General features: G+C 44.0%; 1 pseudogene; it reads right to left on the bottom strand.

The window, feature by feature from the left end:
- The window catches only part of LOC123487484, a 60,809-nt pseudogene extending 43,825 nt beyond the window's left edge, over positions 1 to 16,984 (bottom strand).
- Between the last annotated feature and the right edge of the window lie 4,351 nt (positions 16,985 to 21,335).

Below are 21,335 nucleotides of genomic sequence, written 5' to 3'. Positions count from 1 at the left end.
TATGAGTCATTTAGCTGATGCTCGTATCCAGAGAGACTAGGGTTAAGTCCCTAAATATGGTACATCGATAGATTTTTCACCTAGTCGGCTCGGGGATTCGAACCAGCCACCTTTCGGTTACTGCCCAACGCTCTTAACCGCTAGATTACAAATCACAAAATGTTAAACACAAAAAGGCAAATGGTCGTAGATAAATGGTCAGCTAGGTAAATAAAAGACTGATCTTAGAACTTTCAGACTGCCATTGTTTTGGGGAAATAGGGACATGTCTGTTTATTTCACCAATTATGTCAAATATATGTATTTATTTTAATGGTTTAAAGTTCTACACCATTTGAATCAGGATAATCTCCTTTTTGTAATGATGTAAGGCTGGGCAGCGTACTCCGTAGTCATCAAACGCCCCCAAATACTTTTTGCCCTTGGAACTCTGAGCTCCCCCCATTGTTTTCCTATGGAGAGGCATGCTGGTATATTTCGGCAAGTATCTCACAATGTGTATATTTAGTTTTTTTTCAAGTCAGACTCCATTTTAATCAGGATAATCTCCTCTTTCTAATGACATCAGGTTGGGCAGCGTACTCTGCTGTCATCGATCGCTAGACCAGAAATAGTCAGAAGTTTAAAAAAATTCCTACTTCCTGGTAATGCAGATATAAGCACACTTGGCACCATCGAGGTGTGGATGTTTACTTACATCGAGGTGTGGATGTTATTTATTACTTTTTTTTTTTTTTTTTGTCCTAATAACAGATTGTAGTGGTGAAATAAAAAGGTAGACATTTTTTTGTGCCATTTAGGGAAAATTGAATTCTAAAGACCATTCCGTTCAGAAGAGGCTCAGCGTTGGTTCATTTCCATTCATTTGCTATGGCTTCGTGAGCAGAGGCAGGTTGCTGAAGACTCCGGTCGACAAAGGCTTGGTGGGCTCATTCCAGGAAATATTGGCTGTCATTGGGGAAGAGGCACTGATCAGGGGGGAAGTGCAGGGGGGCAGAGACTGGGGAGGAGGAGGACGGTACCTTGCCAATGGAGGAGGAGGAAGAGGGGGGAGGTGAGTCTGCGGGAGCGGAGGACAAGGCGTCTCGTTTTCAGACGGCTCATTGGATCCAGAGCTGACAGACAGTCAGGCTGAGGGCCCAGTATATACGGTGAGAGAACTTTCTAGGTTCCTGATGGAGACTAAAGGGGAAAAAGAAGGTTCTGCTGGAGTCTTATTTTATTGATCCTGGAAGGTTTGTATGGTCAGTACAACACGTGATGAAGAATGAGGGGTTTAGTGTCCTCTCACCCAGGAAGCGGTATAGGCTGAGAAAATGGGTCATGGGTTCTTAAGGGCATGTCTTCAGAATCTGCTTAAATGGATGGTTTTTTCTGGCATGGCGGCTTTATGGGCTTCTCTACTGGTTTCTGATTGTGGTGATTTCCCTCCCACCTCTTATGGAGATTTCACGGTTAGACTTCCTTAACATGAACGGCGGCAGAGACTGGGGGAATATGTCAAACAAAAACATTTAAACGTGATTTTTTTGCAAGAGACACACAGTGATGTGATTAATGAAGTGTATTGGGGGTCTGGTGGAAGGGGGCGCAGGTGCTGAGCCATGGCACAAATCTTAGTGCAGGGGTAGCAAAAGAGGTGTGTAAGGGTAGGTTGTTAGTGGTTAGAGCCCAAATCAATGATCTTTGCTTTCATAAATGTGTCTGCACCTAGTACAGGGCTCAGTTCTCTGTTTCACCAGGGCCCAGGCAGGTGTCCTATTGGAAATTCCATGTAAAGCTCTTCCAAGATGTCACTTTTTGCTCAAGCTTCCAAGGCTTTTGGGAGAGGTGGGAACAGCAGAAGGGGGAGTTTGAGTCTCTCAGTCAGTGGTGGGACGTAGGGAAAGCCCAGATTCAGGTTTTTAGTCAGCAGTATACATATTTTTCCTCTTCAGAGGCCAGGAGAGTACTGGGGGAGCTTGAGCGGTTCATAAGTGAGGTGGAGGCTGAGCTGGTGGGGCAAGATAGGGTGGGGCTTCAAGATAATCTATCTGAACTACGCAGGGACCTAGTGGCTTTCATTTCAGATGAAAGCAAAAGGATCACTTGTAAGAGCTAGTTTTTCCATGTTGAGGGAGATGGATGCTCCCAGCTCTTTTGGGTTGGAAAAACAGAGTGGGGAAACCAAGAAAATCCATTGTTTACGTTGGTCTGATGGGCGGGTAACTTCTGTTGTGGGGAGATGAGGGAGCCTGATGGGTGGGTAACTTCTGTTGTGGGGAGATGAGGGAGCCTGATGGGTGGGTAACTTCTGTTGTGGGGAGATGAGGGAGCCTGATGGGTGGGTAACTTCTGTTGTGGGGAGATGAGGGAGCCTGATGGGTGGGTAACTTCTGTTGTGGGGGAGATGAGGGAGCCTGATGGGTGGGTCAACTTCTGTTGTGGGGAGATGAGGGAGCCCTGATGGGTGGGTAACTTCTGTTGTGGGGGAGATGAGGGAGCCTGATTGGTGAGTAACTTCTGTTGTGGGGGAGATGAGGGAGCCTGATGGGTGGGTAACTTCTGTTGTGGGGGAGATGAGGGAGCCTGATGGGTGGGTAACTTATGTTGTGGGGGAGATGAGGGAGCCTGATGGGTGGGTAACTTCTGTTGTGGGGGAGATGAGGGAGCCTGATGGGTGGGTAACTTCTGTTGTGGAGTAGATAAGGGAGCCTGATGGGTGGGTAACTTCTGTTGTGGGGAGATGAGGGAGCCTGATGGGCGTGTAACTTCTGTTGTGGGGAGATGAAGGAGCCTGATGGGTGGGTAACTTCTGTTGTGGGGGAGATGAGGGAGCCTGATGGGTGGATAACTTCTGTTGTGGGGGAGATGAGGGAGCCTGATGGGTGGGTAACTTCTGTTGTGGGGGAGATGAGGGAGCCTGATGGGTGGGTAACTTCTGTTGTGGGGAGATGAGGGAGCCTGATTGTCACGGTCGAGGTAAGGAGTAGACCAAGGCGCAGCGTGATGAACAAACATGTTACTTTATTTAATAAAGCACGAAACAAAACAAGAAACGACTCGTGAAGTCCACGGTGACAATGACCGAACACGGAACAAAAACCCACAAAACCAAAGGGAAAAACAGACAGTTAAATATGGCTCCCAATCAGAGACAACCAGCCAACAGCTGACACTCGTTGCCTCTGATTGGGAGTCACTCAGGCAAACATAGAAATCAACAACCTAGAACACCCAACATAGAAACAGAACACATAGAAATGAACACACCCTGGCTCAACAAATAGAGTCCCAGAGCCAGGGTGTGACAGTACCCCCCCCTAAAGGCGCGGACTGCGACCGCGCCTCAAAAAGAGCAAAACAGGGGAGGGCTGGGTGGGCATACCTCCTCGGCGGCGGTTCTGGCTCCGGGCTTGCCCACCACCCTCCAACAAACCCCCCATAGCGCCCCTGGACCGGTCTGGCCCCGCTGGCTGGAGCTGGACTGGACGTGCAGGAGCGGTTAGCTTCAACTCCGTATTGGAGCCGTTGACCGGTACCTGGTTAGGCACGGTGACCCAGGCACGGGTTGCGCCGACAGACGACGCGCACCTGCGGTTGGTGCGTGAGGCAGAAAGGACCGGACCTGGCTGACGTGCGCACCCCTGGCCGTGCGTGGAGCAGCAACGGGCCGGACCGGGCTGACGACACGCACCCCTGGCTTGGGCGTGGAGCCGAACGGGCCTCACCGGACTGACGACTCGCACCCCTGGCTTGGGCGTGGAGCAGCAACGGGCCGGACCGGCTGACGATGCGCACTCCCGGCTTGGTGCGTGAGCCGAACGCAGCCTCACCGACTGACGACTCGCACCCTGGCTTGGGCGTGGAGCAGCGACGGGCCGGACCGGGACGATGCGCACCCTGGCTTGGTGCGTGAGCCGAACGGGCCTCACCGACTGACGACTCGCACCTGGCTTGCGCAGTGGCAGGAACGGGCTGGACCAGGCTGACGACTCGCACCCCTGGCTTGGTGCGAGTGGCAGGAACAGGCCGGGCCGGGCTGGCGACGCGCACCGTAGGCTTGGTGCGTGGAGCAGGGACAGGCCGGGCTGGGCTGGTGACGCACACCGTAGGCTTGGTGCGTGGAGCAGGAACAGGCCGGACCGGGCTGTGGAGACGGATAGGAGACCTGGAGTGAAGAGCTGCCACAACCCGTCCTGGCTGAATACCTACCCTCACACACTCTGTGTGAGGCATCAGCACAGGACGTACAGGGCTGTGTACCCGTACTGGCATAACAGCACGTGACACTGGCGCAGGATATCCGGGGACCGAGAGAGGCACTGGAGGCCACGAGCGCTGTGCCGGCACACTCCGTCCTGGCTGCATGCCCACCTTCGCACAACACGTGCGGGGGTGCTCGCACAGGACGTACCGGACTATGCCGGACCACTCGTGGCACAGTGCGCAGCTCCGCATACCGCGGAACCTGCCCAGTCTCATGCTGCCATGCCTGAGTACGGGAGTTGGCTCTGCTCTCCATCCAGGCACCGCCAACCTGCCTTCTGGCCCCCAAAACCCGGTGGCCTCTCTCCTAATCTCCCAATTCACCCTGTGGCAGCCTCCTGCTGCCCAGTCGCCATGCCGTTGCCCCCCTAAAAAATTATTGGGGGTGCCTTTCGCCTGTCCGACTCACGGCCCGGTTGACGCCGCTTCTCACTCCTGCCTGGGTCTCCCCCTTCATCGCCTTCGGTACCGGACGGCCTCCTCCTTCGTAATCTGCCCCCAGCCGAGGAGGACATCCACCAGCGTTACCTCCTGCGTGTGTTCCTGGACACGCTGCTTGGTCCTGGTATGGTGGGTTTTTCTGTCACGGTCGAGGTAAGGAGTAGACCAAGGCGCAGCGTGATGAACAAACATGTTACTTTATTTAATAAAGCACGAAACAAAACAAGAAACGACTCGTGAAGTCCACGGTGACAATGACCGAACACGGAACAAAAACCCACAAAACCAAAGGGAAAAACAGACAGTTAAATATGGCTCCCAATCAGAGACAACCAGCCAACAGCTGACACTCGTTGCCTCTGATTGGGAGTCACTCAGGCAAACATAGAAATCAACAACCTAGAACACCCAACATAGAAACAGAACACATAGAAATGAACACACCCTGGCTCAACAAATAGAGTCCCAGAGCCAGGGTGTGACACTGATGGGTGGGTAACTTCTGTTGTGGGGAGATGAGGGAACCTGCTGGGTGGGTAACTTCTGTTGTGGGGGAGATGAGGGAGCCTGATGGGTGGGTAACTTCTGTTGTGGGGAGATGATGGAGCCTGATGGGTGGGTAACTTCTGATGTGGGGAGATGAGGGAGCCTGATGGGTGGGTAACTTCTGTTGTGGGGAGATGAGGGAGCCTGATGGGTGGGTAACTTCTGTTGTGGGGAGATGAGGAGCCTGATGGGTGGGTAACTTCTGTTGTGGGGAGATGAGGGAGCTTGATGGGTGGGTAACTTCTGTTGTGGGGAGATGAGGGAGCCTGATGGGTGGGTAACTTCTGTTGTGGGGAGATGAGGGAGCCTGATGGGTGGTAACTTCTGTTGTGGGGAGATGAGGGAGCCTGATGGGTGGGTAACTTCTGTTGTGGAGTAGATAAGGGAGCCTGATGGGTGGGTAACTTCTGTTGTGGGGAGATGAGGGAGCCTGATGGGTGGTAACTTCTGTTGTGGGGAGATGAGGGAGCCTGATGGGTGGGTAACTTCTGTTGTGGGAGTAGATAAGGAGCCTGATGGGTGGGTAACTTCTGTTGTGGGGAGATGAGGGAGCCTGATGGGTGGGTAACTTCTGTTGTGGGGGAGATGAGGGAACCTGCTGGGTGGGTAACTTCTGTTGTGGGGAGATGAGGGAGCCTGATGGGTGGGTAACTTCTGTTGTGGGGAGATGAGGGAGCCTGATGGGCGGGTAACTTCTGTTGTGGGGGAGATGAGGGAGCCTGATGGGTGGGTAACTTCTGTTGTGGGGAGATGAGGGAGCCTGATGGGCGGGTAACTTCTGTTGTGGTGGAGATGAGGGAGCCTGATGGGTGGGTAACTTCTGTTGTGGGGAGATGAGGCAGCGGAGTTGTACTCTGATTTATAGAGGGCATAACTCTGTGATCCTGGGTGTTCTCAGGTTCTGCTCACATTTTGTGGCCTTTGTTCAAATGCTGTATGCTGGGGCTTCATGTATGGTCAAGGTGTGGGGAGGGCTCAGTAGGCCAGTCTGGGTAGGGAGGGGCATTCACCAGGGATGCCCTCTGTCAGGGCAGCTATACACTCTTGTTATTGAGCCCTTTCTGGGCCTGCTACGCAGGAGGCTACAGGGAGTTTGGGAGCCAGGCATAGGGTTGGGGACAGGCATAGCAGTGTCAGCATACGCTGATGACGTCTGTGTTGGTTAGGGATGAGCAGAACCTACAGGCCCTGGAGAATAGTTTGAGGGTGTACTGGCTGCTGGCTGTACTGGCTGCTGGAGAGAGTCATGGGGGAGGTCCAGGAGGCTCTGCCTGACCCAGTGAGGAGGGGGCTGGAGCAGCCTGAGGAGGGGCCACCACCGTTTCCACCACTGCAAGTGACAGCAGAGACTGGGGACTGGCAGGAGAGTCTGGAGGACTTACTGACTTTTAACACTCTGAGCTTAGTGGGAGTGAAGGGGCATCAGTGGCAGGGGGGTTGTGGGGGCTGAGAGCATGGCAGGGTATAGGTGGAGGCTCTATAAGCTCCCAGTGCTGGAAAGGTCAGGGGTCCTCCAGTGGAGGGTATTACATGGAGCCCTGGACACCAATAGCTGGTTGGCTCAGGTTGACATGGGAGTTGGGGAGGGGTGTCCGTTTTCTGCAATGACAGACTGTTCATCATGTTTTTCTGTGTTGCCAGGGTAATGCCATTACTGTTGACGCCTTAGGGTTGAGTTTGAGTTGTACAAAATGATCAACAGTGTGGAGATGTTTCAGGAGGTATGGGGGCTCAGGGGGGCTGTCTGTATGGCTGGAGAGGAGGGGTTGGATGGACGGTTGGAATGTGGTGCTGGTTGGTGTATTGTACTGTGGTGTTGGGTAGTGGATAATGTGATTGTGTAGAGGTTGTGGTGTCACGCAATGTGCTTTTAGGGGTGGGGGTGTTAGTGTAATGAGGATGGCTCATTAAAGTAAGACAAGTCAGTCTCTCTCTCTCTCTTAACAGAGCTCTGCACAGGCAGCAGTGGTGGACAGTGATAAGATCTTTACTGAGCTGATCCGCTCCATTGAGAGAAGGCGCTCTGAGGTGAAGGAGCTGATCAGAGCCCAAGAGAAGGCTCAAGTGAGTCAAGCTGAAGGACTCCTGGAGCAACTGGAGCAGGAGATAGCTGAGCTGAGGAAGAGAAGCATTGAGCTGGAGCAGCTCTCACACACAGAGGATCACATCCATTTCCTCCAGGTAACTCAACTGCCTTGATACATGTGATATGAAACTAAAACTCAATGTGAAACTCTCAATCATTTGGTTCTGTTCTCTCTCTCTCTCTGTCTCCAGAGTTATCAGTCTCTCTCCGGTACCAGTGTATCTTCAGACTTACCCAGCATCGTTGTCCGTCCTCTTCAGTACTTTGGAGATGTGAGTAAGACTGTGTCTGAACTGAGAGAGAAACTAGAAGACGTCCTTAAAGGAGAATGGACCAAGACCTCCACTAAAGGTGTGTTGAAAATAATAAGAACATCAACTTTAGACCATTGAAAGTTCCCTACTAGTCATATACATGTGGAATATGGTATGATGATAACATTCCCTCTCTCTGTGCATGTGTTTGTGTGTATGTAGTGAATATAGTGGATGTTGTACTGCCTCCAGAGCCCAAGACCAGAGAACAGTTCTTACAATGTGAGTCTCTTTATTCTGAAGTAACTAACAGTCTCTTTTTACTGACACTCCTAACAATCCCTCTAGAAATATATAGCAATAGTAGATCTAATCAAAGACTGGGTATCTATCTGACTCCTCATATTTCTCTGATTTGATCTCTGCTGTGCTCTAATCAAAGACAGGGTAGATACAGTATCTGACTTAACGTATTGTTCTAACTCCCCTCATTGGTCTCTGCTCTGCTCTTCTCCCAGATTCCTGTCAGCTCACACTGGACCCAAACACAGCAGACACACTCCTCTCTCTGTCTGAAGGGAACAGAAAGGTGACACGTACAGACCAAGAACAACCATATCCTGATCATCCAGACAGATTCACCAACTATTGTCAGGTTCTGTGTAGAGAGGGTCTGTCTGGACGCTGTTACTGGGAGGTGGAGTGGAGTGGGTGGTGTGTTACAGCAGTCTCATATAAAGACATCAGCAGAACAGGGACAGGTGGTGCATTTGGAGAGAATGACAAGTCCTGGAGTTTACACTACTATAGAGGTAGTTTTAGGTTCAGACACAATAATGTTAGGACTAAAGTATCAGGCCCTCAGTCCTCCAGAGTAGGAGTGGACCTGGATCACAAGGCAGGTACTCTGTCCTTCTACAGTGTCTCTGACACAATGACCCTCCTCCACAGAGTCCAGACCACATTCACTCAGCCCCTCTATCCTGGGTTTCATCTCTCTGGTACTGCTGAGCTGGTTAAACTGTAGTAGGGTCCACATAGATACTAGTCATGCTGGTGTAGTCTATAGCTGAGCTGGTTAAACTGTAGTAGGGTCCACATAGATACTAGTCATGCTGGTGTAGTCTATAGCTGAGCTGGTTAAACTGTAGTAGGGTCCACATAGATACAAGTCATGCTGGTGGTGATGGTCCCCAGATGTGATGATTCATTCTGCTCTGTTTTTATGTACAATGATTTGATTGATTTGATCTTCAGAAGATGTTATGAATTACAATTCAATGCATTCATATTTTTTTTAAGTGCAATGTTTTAATCTTAAATATTCACATTAATCATGATGTATGCTGTTAATGTATGTTGGTTGTCATCCAGAACCATTGAAATGTTTTCTCAATTGGTTCTCTGTCTCAATGTCATTTTCCTCAGTATCATGGAACAGGTAGTGTTACTTACTTGAGAAACACAATGAGGTGTGCAGCGTGGTAGGATCCAAGTAATGGTCTACGTCCTACCACACCATCTTCAGAGATAGCTGCTGCACTTGGAAATGTTTCCCCCGCGTTGTCCAGGCACTTGGACGGACGCCCATTGGCAAATAGGGTTCCGCCCACGGCGCCAAGTTTTGGCCCAGGTTGAAGCCCGCTTCATCAACAAAGATATACTAGTGATGGTTCACAGCAGCATCAAGCACCATCACCCTCTAAAAATATATTTTGGTTAGTTATTTTTACAGTATAGTTCCATTATGATATTGTGAAGTAGCATGTGCATTAATAGCAACAGTAATACAGTGTATTTATATAGTGCTGTACCTGAACATACTCGGCCCCCAGTTGTTTCTCTCAGAAGGCTCCAGGTCAATGTGCTCCATAGATACCTGGTGCCTCTTCAAAAGGCGGGTGATTGGTGGTAGGCTGATGGATGCCACATTGGCAAAGGTGTCATCATTCTCCTCAATGGCCTGCTTTATTTCAGACAGACGTATGTCATTCCTGGCCCTCACCATTTCCACCACTGCCCACTCCTGCTGGTCGGTCAGCACACCACCACCACCATGGGGTCTTCTGTCAATTCTGAGGGTAGAACAGAGTATACTGTAAATAGATCATACTGGAAGAATACTGGAACAAGTTATGTGAATTTACATGCATTACAACATGTAATTTATTGTAAATGTAATGGTAAAGCATAGTGCATATCCAGCAGACTTACCGGTTTTCTTGGAGAAAATGTTCTTATGATTGAATTGACAGTTGATCTTTTCAGATTGGGGTGAACTAATCTGGCAGCCTCTGCCATGGTAAGGCCTCTGTTTACCACATGGTCAACAACGATGGCCCTGACTTCATTAGACACAACAGTTCCCTGCCGTCTGTGCCTCCCTCTCTCTGATGTCCAGCTCTTTGACGGGACCCAAGTCCACCTCTTTGACCTCTGACCTATTTGACGGGACCCATGTCCACCTCTTTGACCTCTCTGACCTCTTTAATGGGGCCCATGCCCTCCTCTCTGATTGGCCCCTTGTCCACAAGCTCTTTAATTTATTCCTCTCCCTTGCTGTCTATCCTGCTCCATGTTGAAAGAAATGTTCATAAACATCCTTTTATATGGTGACCAATTGTGGTTCCCACTATGTGGAATCAATTAGCAATAATGAGCAGTCATTATGTATGGTTATCATGTATCATACATGTTATCTAGATGTTTATACTTTACAAACACATTTTATTTCTGTAGTTCTCAAAATCCTTATATAGTAGACAAACCAGTTTAAAATCTATAGTTTTACCAAACGGTTAAGTGATTAACCATTAAGCGCAGTTAGACTAAGTGAAGGTCAAATGTATTTAAACAAATGAGAAGAGAATCATATGAAAAGTATTGTGAGCATTGCATTGTGAAAGGCATTTACTTTATATGAAAGGTATTTCTAGATGAAACACTGATTAGGTTTGGTGAAAATGTTACTGTGTGGTTTTGTGTTTTGTACTTAGTCAATTGAAAATGTGCTTCAAGTTTTGAAGAAAAAAGTAACAGCCTTTTTGACGAGTCATATAAAGGGATCATCAGGAAAGGAAAGGTCCCAGAGTCTACATTTCTAGGTAACAGTCAGTCCTGGACTTTGGAGTGCTATCCCCCCCATTGTAGGGTTTGGCCCAATGCTAATAAAACAGAAATATCTGTCCCCTGGTCCTCCAGAGTAGGAGTGGACCTGGACCACAGGGCAGGTACTCTGTCCTTCTACAGCGTCTCTGACACAATGACCCTCCTCCACAGAGTCCAGACCACATTCACTCAGGATTGGTACAAAATCATATCTCAATAATTACCAGTGGATACAGATGATTTCAACCATTTCAGACTTATTAATGGAGAGCTTCTGGGTTATTAACAATCTTCCAGTAGGCCTATGATCTAGTTAAATTCCCCTTTTTTAACATTATTGTAAAAATAAATCAAATGTTTAGGCACATTCTTTGTAGCCTGGTCCCAGATCTGTTAGAGAAAGAAGCATTCATTTGGTTCAAACGTCTCTTGTCTGTCTCTAATACACCAGTAGGGGGCAGGTACACCAGTAGGGTGTGTGTGTGTGTGTGTGTGTGTGTCTTTCTCTGTGTGTGTTTGTGTGTGTGGGTCATTCTACAGATTCGGTGCCTTTTGTGATTGAGGAGGATGAAACAATGAACATTAAAATCTTAAGCTTTTTTTTATTTGATGTGACAAAGTAATGTGTGTACTTGATAGAAAATACCTTTTCCCATCTCAATGTAGAGTATTAAGTTATTATTCTGTATTATTTTCTCAAACAAGTCCCAATTTAATTCAACCCCGTCACAGTCATTTTGTTATTCATTTTTCCAATAAGCTTGAGATCAGCTTCTGGCATAATCTCACAGTTTAGATGTCCCTTGTAAATAATGGCATATTGTAATTAAAGAGAAAATCAAGAAAAACTGACCAGCACCATCCTTTCTAGTTTACGATGAAGAAATGTCTAATCTAACTCCACATTTTCGCAAGAAATGTGCAAGAATGCTGCGTAAATTCCTGACAAAATTGAAATAGCCTTATTTACCCTGATTTAATACACACAATAAAAACACTATTGATGTTATATTTTGTGTATTTAATACAAAAATGTAAAAAAATAATCTCGTAACAGGGATGAATGCACCGCAACAGGGTTGAAAATCATGTAACAGGGTTGAGTGAAAAGCATCACGTGTCATATGTTTTATCTTTTGAGATCACTAACATGTTGCCATTTTTTAAACATTTTAAACATTTTTAAACCTACTGTCAACATAGCTTTTAAAATCTAAAGAATCTAGATGAAAGCTAGACAGAGTAAAACACATTAATGAACTAATAACAGTAACAACATTTCATTGATTTCATAAAAATATCCATCTGATAATGGCAGGAGTCTGTTTGAACATTGAGCAAACATCTTAACATTGATAACCTATAGGTCACATGTTGCCATTTTTTAACATTTTAAACTACTGTCAACATAGCTTTTAAAGTTTAAACAATCAAGATGAAATCTAGACAGATTAAAACACATTAATAAACTAACAACAGTTACAACATTTCATTGATTTCATAGAAATATCCAGAGTAATGGCAGGAATGTCTGTGTTGTTTGAATGTTTGAACATTAAGCAAACATCTTAACATTAATAACCTATAGGTAAGCCTACAGTTTGTTCACCATTTTTACTGAGAGAGCCTAGCCCACACTTCCTTCTGTATTTCCATGTGCCTAGAAGTCACCGGTTTAGGGGGATCAATGTGTTCCAAGATGTCCCTCAAATGGATACCACAGGATATCATCAAGAAGTGGCCAGAAGTACCTATTTGGTCCAGCACAGCACATGCATTTGACCTGCACATGGGATTCATCTGTGGCTAGAATTATTCCGGGATAGAAATCGTCATCATATTTGGCCACGCACCATTTCCCGCATATGTCTGGATTTGCCCAATCAACCTCCCTCTGTGACACGACTGATGTAACTTTAGGGGTAAATGTGAAATGTTGTGTATTGAAACACTGGCATTCCAGTTTCTTGTTGTGGACTGTGCACATACAGCTTACATCACGGTAGGCAATTTGCCTTGCAGCCACACAAACAACTTGGTGGATCCGCATTGTGGATGGAACTACTGGCAAATTGGCTGGCATACCTTGGACGGCTTTCTCGATGGCCTCGTCTTCAATGAAGTAAAGCTTGATGGCAGTGTTGTTCTCCTCTAAGACCCTGTACAGAGTATGAGCATTTGGGATGTCACATCCTTGACTTATCAGCCTGTCTGCCGGTTCTTTTTAGGGTTGCACCAACACCATCTGGTGCTCCCTTCCCATGCCCTGCTTCAAAGAAATTCCAAGACCCTGCCCTCAAGCCCCTCTTGGCCAGTTCTGTGCTGAACAGAAAGAAATTGCCTTTTGCCTGTACTGGGTACAAGGGCCATCGCTGAAGAAGTGTACTGTTGATATGTTGGGGTGGGTATGTTGCAGGTCATCAAGCACAGGACTGAGGTGTGCCCAGATAGCAGGAGGAGCCTTATTCCTTGATGGAGAAATGGTGGTGAAGCAAGTTGGTTGCTGATTCTGTCCAACGTAGAGGACACCTGTGTGGAGGACGGCCTGTTCATGAGATGAACCAAAGTGAACAGACTGTATCTCTGTCCCATATCTGCAGGTGAAGTTTTCTGAAAAATCAATATGGATAAGGCACTCATCTGCAGACATGTTTTTCTTGAGTTCGCGACAGTAAGCATACTGCAGTTTAATGTTGAAAAGATGTTTCCGAAAACCTGAAGAGGAGCGTATGAAACAACTGTACTAGTTGTTCCTGCGCCATGTTTACCTCATCCTTCACAGTGACTTTTACTGTTTGACCTTCCTCATTTTTTTCTTTGCTTTCTTTGACCATCCACTGGAGAAAGACAACATTTTCATCAGCAGCATACAAGCTTGACATTGGAACTGTTTGGTTCTTGCATTGTTCACATTCACCGTACATGCACTGCTTATTCAAGGAACTACAACACACACTTTAAACTAAATCTTCAAGCACTGACGATTCAATAAGCTTAATTTGTTTGAGCTTCTCTGCGACAAAGGTCAGGTTTTCGTGAAGCTTACACATACAAGTGTCCCGATCAGCAAGGGAAGGGTAAACCACCCAGAAAGGCCGGAGGCGGCTGGAACATGGAGTATGAAATTTCTTCTGTGTTCTCTGCAAGAAACTTCCTATGCAGATTTTTTCAACGTGTCAAGGAGGAACCTCTTCTGCATCTTCTGTTTGTTCTTTGTTTTAGTTTGCTTTTTGCCAGTGGTCATTCTACTGATATCATCACGTGTGAAGAAATCCCTCACCCTCTTCTTGATGTCCACAAAGTTTGAGATTTTCTTTCTTTGAAATGTAGATACACTGCCTGTGAGCTTCCAGCGTTTCTTTGAAAAACCCAAAGCAGACTCTGAAAATGATTGCAGTCTATACTTCTTAATAATGTTACCTGCCACTACTCTGGATATAATTTGCTTCTCTCGTTCAGTTTTTGCATTTTTATAATGCTCCTTTATTTGAGCAACGAGTGCTGTGTGATGCAGTGCAGATCTTCTGACATCACTTGGTACAGCTGTGGATTTTTACGAAGTCTTCTTTTCTAAACGCTGGAGCCTTTTTTTGTACTTTTCTTTGGCCCTCCTTTCTTCATCAAGACATTTCTGTAAATCAGCTACCTGCTTTCTCAATTTGTCTTTGTCTTTCTTGATTTTTTTCTTCCCCTTCACAGATTGTCTAAAACAAACAAATAGACAATTCAATTCAATTTTATTTATTGTATCAAATCATAACAAGGTAAGTTCATAAACAGTATAAATAAATGTTAAGGATACTATTACAATGTGAATATGTCTAAGCAGTTTTGAAGAAATAGTGTACAAAGTTACCAGAAATCATATTTGTATGCACTCCTTTGCCCCTATTCTCTCTCCTCTCTCTCTCTCTCTCTCTCTCTCTCTCTCTCTCTCTCTCTCTCTCTCTCTCTTTCTCTCTCTCTCTCTCTCTCTCTCTCTCTCTCTCTCTCTCTCTCTCTCTCTCTCTCTCTCTCTCTCTCTCTCTCTCTCTCTCTCTCTCTCTCTCTCTCACACACACAATCTTTTCCTAACCTTGTGGGCTCATGTGACATCACCACGTCTCTATCAGGACTTTGTGGAGGTGGCAATAGTATTAACAGCCATTTCCCTTTGCTTTTGCCGCTCCTTCGCTTTTCTCCATCCCTTTCTCCTCATCTTTTGACCTCTCTTATCTAGATCTCCTATTCCTTTCTTCTTTCCTGCTAAAACATATTTTGTCCATCTCATGCGTTCACTCCTGAGTTACTTTTCCCTTCCTTCTGGATCAGCATTTCTTCTTGCCCTGTACTCTCTTTGCCTTTCTGCTGCTGTTTTTGCCATTGTTGAATCTGAAATTGTAGGTCAAGGTCAAGTCAATGACCAGTTTACTCTCCAAAACTAATTACTGTATCCTTTTAATCACTATGTAGTAAAATGAACGTGAACTTGCAGATAATACTCCTAAATATGTCAGTACAAACCAGTCGGCTAGTGAACATGAACCCCTCACGCACCAGTTGCCAAGGCAGTATACTGTATGTCTTTTTAGACTAGTCTTCATTTACATTCTCTAGTCTTTTTATGCATTACCAAATTATGCTTTAAAGCAACAAAACTTTATTTTCTGTTGATTGTGTGTCCATGACCACCACCACCTCGTGTCTTAAAGATCTTACATTTCCAGGAGAATTACCTGACCACCGGCCGCGGATGTCCCTCACCTTCCTCTCTATGTGTGTTTCCTTTCTGCTGCTGTTTTTTTCCATTGTTGAATCTGAAATTGTAGGTCAAGGTCAAGTCAATGACCTGCTTACTCTTCAAGACTAAATATTGTATCCTTTTAATCACTATGTAGTAAAATGAACATGAACTTGCAGATAATACTCCTAAATATGTCAATGTATATAGGAGAGAGAACAAATTAATTGTCACTTTTTTTAGTTATTATTTTCAAAAATTCTTCGTACTTTTAGTTGATACTGTAAAACCGTAAACAACAAACATTCAACAAGAAAATATGATTGGTATTAAGCAATATACATTAAATATTGCTAAGATTTAACAGCTATTCAACCCTGCAACAGCCATTCAACCCGTAACATTGAAAAATGTGATGGGGTTGAATGTGATAGGGTTGAAGATTTTATGCTAATCTGTTGCTAATTCGGGATGCTAGCAGCTAGCAGTGTGCCACATGGCCTTATTCAACAAAATACATTGTTATACTTCATAGCTATAAAAACAATTCTTGGTAAAATCTTAACTATGAATTCCCCCCCAACAGAGTTGAATACCTGAGATTGACAAAGCCCATATGTGCTTAAAAAACATGAAATATTTATAAAAAGTGAGAGAGCAGCTTACCACTTGTCACACCAGGCTTCTCTGAAGACTTGTATGATGTCACTTCCCTCATAAATGATGTCCACAGGATCAAACCATTATTTAATTGTGAGTGGGGGGTATTGTTAGCGTTACGGGGTTGAAAGAAATACAAGGACAGGGGTAAAAGCCTGAATTTCTCAGAAAATTAAATGTCTTATGCTGAGAAAATGGATTATGCATAATAAGGGGCATATACAATTAATTTTAACAAAAAAAGCATTATTATTTAACACTGTGTACTCAAAATGAGTCACGCCATTTGCATGATGGTCAATAGGGACAGGCGAAATTCTTAATACTCCTAAGAAAAGCAAACATATAAGTATTGAAATTCATCTCTGTTTAAAATCATATTCTCTACTCCATATTAAAAACATGTAAAACTTTGAAATGTTGTAATTTAAGTGTAGTTTGATAAATGTTCTGACAAGTTATAACACTAGTACATCTTGGGACACTGACATGTCACAGAATCTGTAGAATGACCCGTGTGAAGAGAGGAAGACTGGGAAGAGAAAGAAGCATTCATTTGGTTCAAACGTCTCTTGTCTGTCTCTAATACACCAGTAGGGGGCAGGTACACCAGTAGGGTGTGGGTGTGTGTGTGTGTGTGTGTGTGTGTGTGTGTGTGTGTGTGTGTGTGTGTGTGTGTATTTCTCTGTGTGTGTTTGTGTGTGTGTGTGTGCCGTGTGTGTGTGTGTGCTTACTGATGACTCTGGCGTGGGAGAAGGGTGTTTTCTCCATGGACAGGTAGCAGGAGGTGACACACTCCATGAGAGGGGCCAGCAGCAGCAGAGGTAGGATGCTGATGACGTTCATGGCACCGATGGGCAGGAGGAAGCTGTTCAGGTGCAGGTTAGAGGTCATGGTCTGAATGTAGTAACCTGATGGAATCTGTGGGAGAGGTCAAGGTAACAACAGATTCTAGGACAACTTTATGGAGCAGAAATAAACATTATAGATTTGCCAGTTTTACCCCCAACATCTGAAAAATAATGTATTTGGACTTTCCACTGAAAACAAACAATGACCTGAAAATGTTCTAAAAATCAATGAATGAATGGAACCATTTATTTGTCTCTACAGTTTGAAGGAGGTTTCTAACTAGCATTAGCGCTATGAAGTCTATAGTAACTGCTAGCATGCCATAGACTTCCAGTCATTGCGCTAACGCTAGTTGGCATTGGCTCCCAAAACGACTACAAACTTCCTTCATACAGGATGCAGAGACATTAAAATGGTGTCCATGAGCTCATCTGACTCTGGGGAAGTAGATAAAGGGCTGGGGAACTGCCTAAATCCTGAAGAATCCCTTTAAATTGAGTTTTTCAGTGATTGCAATTATTAATTTTTGCATTTACATTCACATCGTAATCATTTAGCAGACACTCTTATCCAGAGCGACTTTCAATTAATGCAAAATGTGAATCACAATTTTAAAAAATGGTATAGAAAGTATTTAGTATTTTGAAAAGTTTAGTTCAGCCCAGTATGATTCAAATGACAAAATACTCAGAAGTCATTTGTGGTAAACAAGACCGAGCTTTTGCTGGTAATGCCGTAGTGATAAGAAGATCCGCCGACACTGTACTCTGTTTATAAAGGTTTATTATAACAAAGGTTCCAGCATCAGAATTTGACAGATTCTGCAGATATCTGTAAGACAGCACAGCCAATCAGTAATTTGCTGTTCTCCCTTCTATTGTTCAAGACATGATTTTATATAATTTATGACGTAATATGGTGTGATCCTAAAAACCAATCCCTGGTCTTTTTCTACCTTACTCCCCATATCATCTTTCCATAAGTAATGATTTCCAGATGTTTCCAGCACTGTAGAATAGAGTTACATCATTATGCCACATCAGCAAAATCTTAGACTCTTAAGATACTACATATTTCCCCCCTTCGAGACTAATTAAGTCTCGAAAACAAAAAGAATAGGATTATGACAAATAACAATTCTTGCTCTTGAGTAACTTTAACAATAAACCAAAATTAATGGAGATTAAACACATGTTTATATAGACACATTTTGTATGTAGTGTAAATACATTATTATGGAGTGTAAAATAAATTGTCATGGAGTGTAAATAAATTGTCATGGAGTGTAACGTTTGTCATGGAGTGTAAATGAATTGTCATGGAGTCTAAATGAATTGTCATGGAGTGTAAATGAATTGTCATTGCGGAGTGTAAATGAATTGTCATGGGAGTGTAAGACGAAAACCTGTCTGGCAGCTTTCATTCCAAATATCCATCAGTCAGTCAAGACAGGAAAAATTCTCTCGGCCCCTCTGCCCTAGGCGACCACTTACCCAGATCAATTCACACATCTTCACTGAATACATTTCAAGACTATGATGCAATTGAATACATATGAAAACCCCAGCAAACAAAATACAATCAAAATGTCCACTTTCAGGCTTGGTAGACCACTCGGACCCTCCTGTGGATTCTCTCTGTCCTTGCCCTCCAGACCCCATATCCCCTAAACTTCAAATCGAAATAAACAAAAACATCTGAGGTCCCTCACATGTACCCAACAACAGAAAACATAATTCTTCAAAAATTAATACAGAAAGAATATAACACTGGAATGTAGTCCACTACACTTCATCTCCTCCACAGTGTCGTCTTTCCAATGCGACGTTGATGATGGAATCGGAACATTTCCACTCCCTTCCTTGTTCCACTTCCTCCAGTCCATTCATATTGTCCATGTTTGAGTATTTGAGTCCCTCTACATATTTCCCCATATGCTTCTGGAAGAAAAGAAAATACCAAACAGTATCTTTTGCAAAACAACACATGCACATTAAAATATCAATGTCAACTAAAAATGATATATAAAATTAGATATAAAATGAATCACATTCCATTTCCCCCTTTGATTCATCACAATAATATAAATCATCCCCAATCAGATATTCCAATTTCCTAGAGTTATTTCAACCCTAGTTTTCTATCCAACAGTTATCTGACTTTTTCAAATTTTTATTTTTCTCTAATTTTTCAAAACCCATTTTCACTGAGTTATTCACAAACTCTTCCCATTTCTGAGGATATTAAATCGGGAAATTCCCACCTGCTTATGACTTCTTTACACAACCGAACTTTGCAACCCGATTGAGCATCTTTTTAGCTTAGTTGAACATCGTGTCACCACTTGGTATATAAATGTAACCAAAAATAACAGTCACACATTATTTTTCTGACAGATTATGCACCTGCCTATGACATAGTCAATCTATTCAAGAAAATATGGTTCCCAAAAACTCTACTCCTTTGTGATTTTTATCCTAATCTCCATTTACAACATAAGCTAACCCATAGCTTACTAGATCATCTGGTTTTCTCCAAAACAATAATTGATTTTGCTACTCTAAGGATGTTTTTCTATTGTCTTCAAAACACTTGCTTTTGAAGTAAGTCCTTCAATTTCTGGTTCAATCCCTTGGATTGCTTCATCTTTCAATGGTACTGATTCTTCCAAGGAGGTCTGCCTCCTGGGTGAAGTTCAACTTTCCGGTTGGGCTATTTTCACAATCCAATATCTCCTACTTTATATCTCAAACATTCTTGAACTTTTTCAACATCTCTTCTTCCATAATTCTTCATCTTCCACTTCAAATATATTCATTTTGTCTTCCGTTGCAACTTATGACTCTCCTTGTCCTTGAGCCAAAAATCATCCTTTTCAAAATCGCTGATCTTCACTCCAAGTTCTTTCGTCATAATTAATTGATTTGACATACGTGAGATGTACAACCTCTTCAGAGCTGAACACAGATAAACCTTTCTGCTATCCATCATCACTTCCCATAGTCCATTGTTTATTTTCCACTTCAATTTGTTGGATCTTTTTTTCGTCCTATTACTCTACTCCTTTCCCGGATCTTCTACGGCACCTCTAAGTCCTTGCTCCTTATAAGGGGTTCACCTAAGGACAGTATCTTCCTTGCTCCTATATCTTTGCCTCCCCAGTTCTTTTATTTCCAAAACTATCTTATTTAAACAATTTATACCACTTGTTGTGGCTGGTATAATTGCATTTTCATTTTTCAGTTAACTGCTCAGTGATTTTTATTCTGGTTTACCTAGTTCTGTAACCTATTGTTTTTCTCACTTCTTATTTCTCCATCGGTTGTATTTGATTGAGTTTTCTGAGATTTCTTGGTCCTGTTCTTTCTGGTTGTGTTCCTTTTTCCGGTACAGATCCACTTCGATATAATATATCTTATAACACCTTTTCGTCATACCCCAAAGTCCATCCCTCTGCAGTTTATCTTGCAGTAAGTTGGTCCCATCTATAGTTTTGCTCTCTAGATTGACTGCTCAATTTTACTCACATCTGGATCATTTCGTAATATTCTCTCAGTGAACTCTTGACACGTAGGCTCTCGGATTTTCTTGTTGTCCTAGTGGGTCAATCAGAATTTGTCCAGGATCACTTGGTTGACTATCCTTCAGTTGCTCTCCACTAATTCTTTCAGCCTAACAATTCAAATCATTCACAAGCAGTTCCTCTATCTGAAGTCCAGCTCTCTGAAAAATTTCTTTCCATGCCTGGGAATCCCAGGAGTTAGCCAAAAGTCTCTTAAAGTCTCCTATGGCAGACTGTATTCCCTAAATGTTCTTCCAACTTTGAAATCTAAGGATTGCATCCATCTTGAAGAGTAGGCAGCTCTCAAAAATTATCTAACATATAATTCTCATTAGGTTTGTCCTCCAGGAATGGCGTCAAACATAATTTTCTTACTAGTGCCATCTTTCCTTGGCCTCAATGTATATCTATCCTCATATTCTTGAGGTTCTTTCTCAACAACCTGAGTCGTTCTTGATTCTTTACTTCTTCTAAATCATTGGCCTTATGCAGGAATGATACGCATCGGTCTATATCTCTTTTCTATTTCTTCTGTGTTAGTCATTGGAGGATAAAATCTTCTTGAATATAAGCACCTTTAGTCTCCAAATCTTCATAAATTGTCTCCATCTTCATTTCTGCAGCACTTTCGAATCACTTGTATTCTTCTTTAACTTCCATCACCCCTTCTTTCCGCTCTGGCCAACCTCTGTCTGATGACAGGGTCATATCCACCCATGATCTCTTCTGAATCACTCTGATCATCATCATCATCATCATCATCATCATCAATTTCCATCCTCCTTGACTCCTCTACCCTTGGATTTCCAACATCTGTTTTGTTCCTGCTTTTGGAGTTTGGATTCATGCTATGGTCGT

Source organism: Coregonus clupeaformis, unplaced genomic scaffold, assembly GCF_020615455.1.
Source record: "Coregonus clupeaformis isolate EN_2021a unplaced genomic scaffold, ASM2061545v1 scaf1722, whole genome shotgun sequence".
Lineage (NCBI taxonomy): Eukaryota > Metazoa > Chordata > Actinopteri > Salmoniformes > Salmonidae > Coregonus > Coregonus clupeaformis.
Note: the sequence above shows the minus strand (reverse complement) of the source record. Positions and strands in the feature narration are given on the sequence as shown.